Source organism: Anastrepha ludens, chromosome 2 (assembly GCF_028408465.1).
Source record: "Anastrepha ludens isolate Willacy chromosome 2, idAnaLude1.1, whole genome shotgun sequence".
Lineage (NCBI taxonomy): Eukaryota > Metazoa > Arthropoda > Insecta > Diptera > Tephritidae > Anastrepha > Anastrepha ludens.
In genome coordinates, this window is record NC_071498.1 from 83,647,694 (window position 1) to 83,656,905 (window position 9,212).

At 36.7% G+C, this 9,212-nt stretch overlaps 1 non-coding gene across 1 annotated transcript; it reads left to right on the plus strand.

Annotated features, from left to right (window-relative positions):
- Nucleotides 1–485: 485 nt before the first annotated feature.
- LOC128856147 (U2 spliceosomal RNA) lies at nt 486–683 on the plus strand. Its single transcript, XR_008453812.1, has one exon. It is a non-coding gene; the product is annotated as a U2 spliceosomal RNA (small nuclear RNA).
- Nucleotides 684–9,212: the final 8,529 nt, after the last annotated feature.

The following is a 9,212-nucleotide window of genomic DNA, read 5'->3' on the forward strand; positions in this document are numbered from 1 at the left end:
TAACACAGCGTCTTGAGCTCATGTGGGCTCAAGAGGGGCAGATGTGGAGTTTTAGGAAGATTTTGATAATTGAAGTGAAAACTTCTTTAGAATCGTTGGGAGTGATTTGAGAAAAAGTGAAACGAAAAAGCGATCATCTTGGCTACGAATATTACATATAAACGTAGCGACGAACTAAATAACTTTTAGGCCAGCGCCGACAGTATGGCGCGATAGCCGAGCGGCTAGCAATGTGAGCTTCCGATCCAAAATTCTTGGTTCGAATCACAAGAAAAAAATTTTTTTTTTGAAATTTGCATTGTGGGACATTTCTGATTATTTATTGAAAACAGTTTTTTGGCTTTTCTATTTTTGGTTTAGATACTGAAAGTCAGTTTAAGTGAATCGGTATAAATATTTCGTACATTAATTTTTGTGAGCGTGTAATTCTCAAAAGGTTTATTAGAAAATGTATTGACAAGGTAGTTTGTTGGTTGTGTATGGTTATCGCTTCTCGGCCTTATGGCTAAGATCAAAGTGCAGTATCTTTTCTTATCAGCTTAACATCTGATAGATCCTCCATCGGAGGACAACAAATGTTAAACTGATTTTTGGAAATGGGCGGAGTGTTTTAGGGGCTTGCTCCACTTCTGCCACGGGTTGGCCCGGTATTGCAGTACGGCCGGGATTTCGGCCCAAATTATTGAATAAATACAAGAAGAAATATACTAATACATTTAGCTTTGGTGGGAAGAGACATACATTTTTATATGAATACAAGTAGACGAAAATGGAAGAAATTTGTAAGTCTGTTTCTTCGGTCCGTTTGGGTATTTTTTTTGACAACATCGAAACCAAAGCATTTGTATCATATTTTATCTATCATAAGCCACTCGTATCATTTGTTGAAATTGAAAACATTGAGGATGAATAATAATAAAATGAAGAATATAAAATATGAACTTTATAGCAATATTATAATGAACCTATAATTATCCCGCTCCTAATGCTGCTTTCGTCTTATTCTCTCTCAGTTTGTTTTACGGAAGGTTTCACTTCTATCGCGTCTAACCGTTAGACTGGTATTTTTGTTTTTTTTATATATGAGCTCAAAAATTAAATCACAACTGATAGAATGTACTCGTCAACCAAAAAGATATCGAACTTTTTAATCAGAATTAAAAAAACAAAATTAAGTATTAAAGTCTTTTAAACCATTAAATTAAAAAAAAAAAAATAGAATAAAACAACTTGGAACCCGTCACGGACTTAGATATCTTCTTTGATACCAATTTTATTTTTTGTATATAATATATATACTATAGTATAATATATGCTTATAATTGGCGCGTAAAACCGTGTTGGGTGTTTGGCCGAGCTCCTCCTCCTATTTGTGGTGTGCGCCTCGATGTTGTTCCACAAATGGAGGGACGTACAGTTTCAAGCCGACTCCGAACGGCAGATATTTTTATGTGCAGCTTTTTCATGGCAGAAATACACTCGAAGGTTTGCCACTGGCTGCCAAGGGGCGACCGCTATTAGAAAAATGTTTTCTTAATTTTGGTGTTTCACCGAGATTCGAACCGACGTTCTCTCTGTGAATTCCGAATGGTGATCGCACACCAACCCATTCGGCTACGGTGGCCGCGAGATAACACCCCAAATATTTACAAAGAGGACTGATTGGGATGAGTATCGAAAACACATCTCTCAACAACTCATTCTAAGTACACCTTTGAAAACACAACTTGACATTGAGCGTAGCATCATACATTTTAATGACATAGTTATTGACGCAGGATTTAGATTCACACCGCAGCAAAAATATAGCGCTCAAAACACTTCAAATGACATTTTTATTAAGAAGCAAATCAAGGAAAAAAGAAAATTGAGAAAAAATTGGCAAACAACCAGATCTCAAACAAAGGTTAAACTTAGCTACAAAAAATTTGAAGGCTCCAACACATGATACAAATTATTCCTTGTGTAAATGTACAAAAAAACTTAAAAACCGGATAAAGCATCAACCTGACTAAGAAAAGATGACAACACATGGGCTTTTACAAATGATGAAAAAACAGTGACATTGGGAAATTATTTTGAAAATGTCCTATCGAACGATGAACATAAACAAATTAAAACGATTAGTAATGTTAATACTGATACCATCACAAAAATAAGAAAAACAAGCACACAAGAAGTGATATTATGCATCAAAACTCGAATTAAACATAAAAAAGCACCCGGATATGATATACTGACAGGCAAAGCACTTACGGAGCTACCAATTGAGGTATTCCTTAGAAACGTATTTAATGCAATGTTTCGCTTACAATACTTCCCAAAAGTATGGAAAGACGCAGAAATCATTGCGCTACCAAAACCGGGTAAAAACCCAACAGCTTTAACTTCATATCGACCTATAAGCCTACTTTCGACTATATCTAAAATTGCAGAAAAACTTTTACATGACAGAATTACCCCAATACTTGACACGAAAAACATCATTCCAGATCATCAATTCGGTTTTCGAAAAAAACACTCAACTCTCAAACAAATACATCGAGTTACACAAAAAATAATTTCAGACATGGAAGATAAACGATACTGCGTTGCTGTATTTTTGGACGTCGCAAAAGCTTTTGACAAAGTTTGGCCCAAAGGCCTTTTGCATAAAATTAGGACAATATTACCACTGAACTATTATTTAATTATCAAGAGCTACCTTACTGATCGATGCTTCTACATTAAATATAGGGTTGTTCAATAGGTGCGCTTCAACTTTTTTCCGATAGGGAGGGCGAACGACGCAATATTTTTTATTTTTCGCTTGTCATTTGTAAACTTCATTAGTATACATTTCATGATGGAACGCTACACACTTGAGCAACGATTGCAAATTTTTATGAAAATAATCGTTCTGTTGCTGCTACTTTAAGAGCATTACGGCCATTTTACGGCCCATTTAACAAGCCGTCCCGTTTTGGGGTTATGTGAAGTCATTGGTCTACAGTAACAAGCCGGCGACGATTTGTGAGCTCAGAGCCAATATTGAACGCGAAATTGCTGGAATTTTTACCGATTTATGCAAAAGAGTGGTCGAAAATTGGGTTCAACGATTGGACTTCGTAAAACGTGCACGCGGTGGTCATGCAAAAGAAATCGAATTTCATACTTAAATGTATATGTTCAAACTCGATAATAAAAAAAAAATTAGTTAAAAAAGTCAAACCGTTTGTGTTTTATTCAAAAAAGTTCAAAAGTTGAAGCGCTCTTACTGAAAAACCCTATACAATGACAAATACTCACATATATATCCAATAACAGCAGGAGTTCCTCAAGGCAACGTTCTAGGACCACTGCTATATGTCTTATTTACCTCTGACATATCACTCCCAGACGAAACTAATTCTACTATAGGAACATTTGCAGACGACACAATTTCATTGCCATCTGACAAACACCTCTCAACCGCAACAACAAAATCACAGATGTACACCAACAATGTAAAGAAGTGGTTTGACAAATAGAGTTTAAAAGTAAATGAAGACAAATCTGTACAAGTAATATTTACGACAAGAACAAAGATTGTTGCTATGCCGATTAAGCTCAACAATAAAAATATACAAATAGAAACATCTGCAAAATATCTTGGAATCCACCTGGACTCAAAATTAACTTGGAAAGATGATATCAAAAAGAAAATAAAACAAATAAAGGAAAAATTTCGACAATTGCATTGGCTAATAGGTAGAAATTCTAAGCTCAATATTTCCAACAAACTTTTAGTATACAAGGTCATTAAACCAATCTGGACTTACGGACTTCAAGTGTGGGGAACTGCTATAAGAACTCACATAAACAAAGTACAGCGACAACAATCAAAAATAATATACGTATAATAACAATGTCCGACAGGTACACAAAAAATTATGACATCCATACTACGTTGAATATACCATTAATCGACGTAGAAATAAAAGCGATATCAACAAGGTATTTTAACTAAATAAACCAGCACAAAAATAGAGAAGTCAATACATTCTCACAACTTGAAAGAAGAACTTTACGACGTCTGAAGAGAAACCGACCAATTGACCTACTAAATTTAATATTAATTCTCGTATGCTAAAATAACTGCTCTATATAAAATGTAATTGTTTTCCTAAAATGTAATCGCTGTATTGGTCGTGGTACTGGCCATGATGAAATATATTTAATAATTTTTCTAACTAATTGTTAAAAAATGTACTAGATGTCAGTATGACAGATGTATGATTAATGTAGGAAATAAAAAAAAATATATATATATATTATATAACTTCAGTATTATTTAGTTTTTAGCCGTGTGGAGTTGCTTGTCTCCCATCGGTCGCGTCTCCAAGTGGTGGATAGGTGAACGCTCGGTAGATATGCAGGGTAGACGGGAAATAAAATACCTCTCGCGTACCAAAATAGGCAATATCTGCTTGGAGGTGTAGGTTGTTTGTTTAACTATCACCAATCTAGGATAGGCGGGCTAGCAACTCACCCTACTTATTCGAATATTAATTGCTAACAAATCGTCAAATTCACAGCCTGGTTGAATAATCGGAAACCCTCGTTGACAACTTTTGGCTATCGAATAAGGACTAAGATTGGTGTTAGAGGAATTAAGTGCTTTCTTAATCCTATGAAGTCGGCTATTTTTAAGTAGAAGTATGTTGTTTTATTGACGTGTCAAGTAGAAGTGACAAAATTCGTGTTCCTTAGATTTATTTTTAGCGCAAGCATTGAATCTGCAAAGCAGACACCGTTAGCACAGATAAAATTTGCAATTAAAAATATAGTATGCACAAGGCAGGTAGAACGAGAAGTGCGATTACTTGCAATACTTATTTTTTGTATGGTTACAGAAATCAGATGTTTATACTGTTTTATAAAGAATGCCTTTAGGAATAACCAAAGCCATTTTTAGGTATTTTCTATAAAGACAAACCAATGCAAAAATTAATTATTTATGCTTTGACTTAAAACTACGTAGGGTTTATGTGGATTCGTGCTGCATACAGTTGGCTTCTGCAGCCCTATGCTCCACAAGGAGTTAAGCGAAAACATATATAGTATTTAGTTATAGTAGCCAGTTTGAAATCATGTCTTCTTGACTTCTTGAAATAAATAAATGAAATAAAATAAAATAAAATTATTGTCATTATTATAACTTCTCATTATAATCACTAAAGAAAGTGGGCTGTCATTTTGAAAACAAGCAACTATTTAATAAATTTAAATGTAATTCAATATGGCTAACATTTACGACGAGATTCTAGATTTTGACTTTTAAGAATCAAACAAGAAAAAAAAAACAAGATCCACCAATTGATTTTCTATGTAGCCGTCAATCGCAAGTTGTTTGTACTCCTACAACTTGATGCCATAGCTAAACAATTTGTTAGCTCGATTTTTCATCGGTTGTCACATCTGCTTGTCCAATTTAAGGACGCCGTGCGCTCCAAACAGCAAGCGGATGTCACACATGCCCTGGAGCGCTTTGCAACGGTTGCCAAACATTTGTTATCTGTTTACTGATGAGCTGAAATGTCAACGCAGTTGTTGTTTTAAAACCAAAAAAACGATGCAAAGCAAAAACAAGAAGTACTTTGAGTGAAAAATTTTAAAATAACGCAGACTTTCAATATTAATCGATCTCGGACGACGGTTCATTAGTCAAATTGGCATTAGCACAAATGAATAGAGGAACTTATTGAGGCACACATGCTGCTTTACATATACATATGCATACCTTCATCCACATGCTTATATGTGTGCATATTTGTAAATGCATACATCGTTGTCGTCGAGTGCATGCAACGCCTCAGCGTAAAAATCACTGCTGGGGCGGACAATGCAGCTAGCAAACGTACATACGCCACCACCATGTGCATGTGCGTGCAACCATTTGTGGCAAGTAAGGTAAAATGCCTAATTAATAAAGCAAACAGCAGCGCATCCGATCGGTGAACGAGCACTTGAAACTCTCCTCGTACATAAGTATCTACGTTATAGGTCTATTAATCAATGTTTCCGATCCGTGGGCGAGGGTGTATTCCGTTACGAAGCAAGCGGCGGGCAGATCAAAAGTAAATTAATCAAAAATTGAAGAAAAATACACAAGCACAAGCAATTGCTATGAAAATATTATATTTGGAAATTGATTGTTGACATTGATATTCGTACAAACGCGTCAAACGTGAGGCATGAAGCTCCGAAGGACATAGACATTTTTTCTGTAATGATACACGCATTCAAGAGGTAGGTTGTATTAGAATTGGCGTGAGTTATTTGACTATTTCTACTCTCTTATATTCTTTGGTGCTTCTGCAAGAAATCTCGCCAACATTAGAATTAATTATGTGGAACAAATCGAAGAGTCGGCAAAATCATAAGAATAGTCAAAAAATGCTAAAATATTGATTGGGTGAAATGTTATGCGTGTTTTTGCTGTTGCAATTCGAACTATGCGCATAAATTCAAAATCAATTCAAATTTCTACTGCTTTGTTCATTTTTCTACGGTTGCCCGTTTTTCCTTTTTTCCTTTCGTTTTGTGACCTTAAAGGCATACGGAACAGGATGCATGCCGCCAAGGCATCCATTTGCCATTGAACGACTGACCATTGGTCCGTGGCAATGACGGCCGCACATAGCCGTCATCAGCTGACAGAAAAATATAAGAACATGCATAAATACATACGTACATACATACGTATATTCTTCTAAATGATGGTGGGCGTACGCGCGTGCGACAGGATGTCAATTGTTCGCCATTCTTGGCTAATGCCCAGCTACCAACACGGCATCAATTGATTGAGCTGCCCCTTATTTGATCCCTATGCAGATTGACCACTGTCTGCTATTTCTTCGATCTTTTTTGAATAAATTTATTTGTTTATTCGAAGCTCAGAAAAAAATATTTACTATCCCATTGGCAAAATAATTATTGTTATGTTAATGGTGAGCTGTGTTGGTCATCACAAAATTATTTAAGGGTGCTCTATGCATTCAATGGGGGCAATGGGGTGTCTTACGCATGAGAACGTCGGTCAATGGTTGAGAAAAGATGCGCTAAAAGGCAACTGTATTCAGGCGCAAAATTTATGAAGTTATTACGGTAAAAAGATGCAAGTACATACATACTAACATTGAGATTTTACCAGGGTTGTCCATTCACTGATATGAATTGTCATTGTCTGAATTGAGATGTCAAACGCTAAACATGCGCTGATACACACAAGAGGAGGTGTGGGGTATACTTCAAGTAAAAGGGAGTCGGTTCGTTTGAATTCTTGCTTATTAACTAACGACATGGTTTGTCTTACTTTGCTTTCGATATCCAAATCATTGAGCTTTTCAAGGATAACCAATTTAGACAAAGTGCTGTAAGGGATATTCTGTTCAAAGCTGCCTTTAAATCGACATATATGTGGTGGAAAAAAGTCTCTGCTGAGACTACTTATTGTAAATAAATTTGGATCAGTTTGGTTGTAGCTATTCTTAAATATTGTCCAGAGCTGCGAACAATTGCAAGACTGCGGTCTAAAAAATTCAACTGTTGTTTGTTTCTGTTTTTGATAAAGACAAAACATAAGAAATCAGTGTGTGATGTGTTAATTTAATACAAAACGGAAAAGTAAGATACATTCAAAAATAAATACAAAATAAAGAAAAATTAATTGGGCTTAACAACGTAGCGGTTGTCTAGCCAAACATTTGCATCAGCCGGAACAGTAGGCGCTATTAAGACTCGGGTGGTCCATCATTTAATGACAGAACCCATGGATTTCGGCGTTGTCCTCTGGTGAGTAGTGCACCCAATGGGGTATGCGAATGTTGTCGATTTCCGCATAAATGTCTGTCAGCGGTCTAACGTACCTGACTAGAATTACAGTGAGGCATGCCGAAGAATCAGTTAGGCCCGCATTAGGCCAGGCCCAGGTTAGGCAAGGCCCACGTTAGGCAAGGCAAAGATTGGCATGCCAGAACAATACCAAATTTGGTTGTGGTCACGAAAATCTGTGGCAGTGTCTCACTTAGGCATAAATTGGAATCCCTAACTGATTTGTAGCAGGGCATCCGGAGTATTACCGAAGTTCGGTTTTTCGAACCTGCGCCTAATGAGGCAGATGTGTGCCGATACCTTTTGGGACTTGGGCCTAGTTTGACTGCCTTATGAGGTGCAAATTTGGAATGCGGTCTGCCTTATTTGCGTCTAATCACCGCCTTACTAAAATTTCTAGTTGGGTAGCTGCGGATACGATCTCGTCCCAATCAGTACCTTCTAGTCAAATATTTTGCATAGTAATTTGGGCTGTAATTATTAATGAGGCGAGCCACCCGAGTAGATCAAACAGTTTAGCGATTGCTGAGAGTATCGCTGTTTTCGTAAGAATGTCGTGGTTTTCCATTGGCTTTGATATAAAATAGAATTGATCGGAACGAGCATTCCATCTTGTATCAAGTGCCTTTACCGAAAATCTTCACTGAGCAAATAATCTTTTGGTGGTTTTGATTCACCGCTTCCCTGCTCCCTAGAGAAAATTTGTATATGAGAGCCATAGCAATTTAGCTATGGTGAAGCGATTTTGTATATAGCCGCTGAGCTTACATCCGATATGCTTAGGATAAATGAGTAGGAATATTTTTTTATATTATTTTTTACATACTTTACTTTCCCATGCTTTGAAAAGCAATGCAATTAATACAAGTTTGAATGACCATTTTTGACCATCCTATGATGGGAGTGTGGCCGCCGTAGCCGAATGGGTTGGTGCGTGATTACCATCCGGAATTCACAGAGAGGTCGTTGGTTCGAATCTCGGTGAAAGCAAAATTAATAAAAACATTTTTCTAATAGCGGTCGCCCCTCGACAGGCAATGGCAAACCTCCGAGTGTATTTCTGCCATGAAAAAGCTCCTCATAAAAATATCTGCCGTTCGGAGTCGGCTTGAAACTGTAGGTCCCTCCATTTGTGGAACAACATCAAGACGCACACCACAAATAGGAGGAGGAGCTCGGCCAAACACCTAACAGAAGTGTACGCGCCAATTATTGTTTTTTTTTTTTATGATGGGATCAAACTACTTTGGGTACTTTTATTCGGAACACTTTGGAAAGCAATGCTATTACATAATAGTTTGTCAAATCGAAGTGCTGCTAAAGCGAGAGTTAAAACTATGACATTAAGTGTCAACGTA